We start from the raw sequence: 499 nt of genomic DNA, 5'->3' as shown, positions 1-499 counted from the left end.
ATAGATAGATAGATAGATAGATAGATAGATAGATAGATAGATAGATAGATAAAAAGGCTTGGTCGAGGAACACCAAATTCAGCTAATACGCAAGGAAATGCAGTCCAAGCAAATCCTCAAGTCCCCAATTACCCTCCAAACTATATCCTATTCCTTAATAACTTAACAGAATGGTTGGCGAGATGACTCAGAGATTAAGAGCACTGGCTGTTCTCCCAAAGGTCCCAAGTTCAATTCCCAGAAACTACATGGTGGCTCACAATCATCTATAATGAGATATGGTGCCCTTTTTTGGCAAGCAGGTATATATGCAGGCTGAATATTGTATAAATAATAAATAAATCTTTTTTAAAAAACTTCCCAGAAGAGATGAATGACATGAATTTGTAGAATTTGAAAATAATGGCCAGGCTGGAGCTGCCACAGATGCTCTACAAGAGTTTAAGATCACACCATCCCATCTTTATGAAGATAACCTATGCCAAGAAAAAAATGTTTG

The 499-nt window shown here is 36.9% G+C and overlaps 1 pseudogene; it reads left to right on the top strand.

The window, feature by feature from the left end:
• The window catches only part of LOC129674856 (U2 small nuclear ribonucleoprotein B''-like), a 605-nt pseudogene extending 419 nt beyond the window's left edge, over window positions 1-186 (top strand).
• Window positions 187-499: the final 313 nt, after the last annotated feature.

Source organism: Psammomys obesus, unplaced genomic scaffold (genome assembly GCF_907164565.1).
Source record: "Psammomys obesus unplaced genomic scaffold, mPsaObe1.curated_primary_1811, whole genome shotgun sequence".
NCBI classification, from domain to species: Eukaryota; Metazoa; Chordata; class Mammalia; order Rodentia; family Muridae; genus Psammomys; species Psammomys obesus.
The sequence above is the reverse complement of the archived record's forward strand: the minus strand, read 5'-3'. Positions and strand labels throughout refer to the sequence as shown.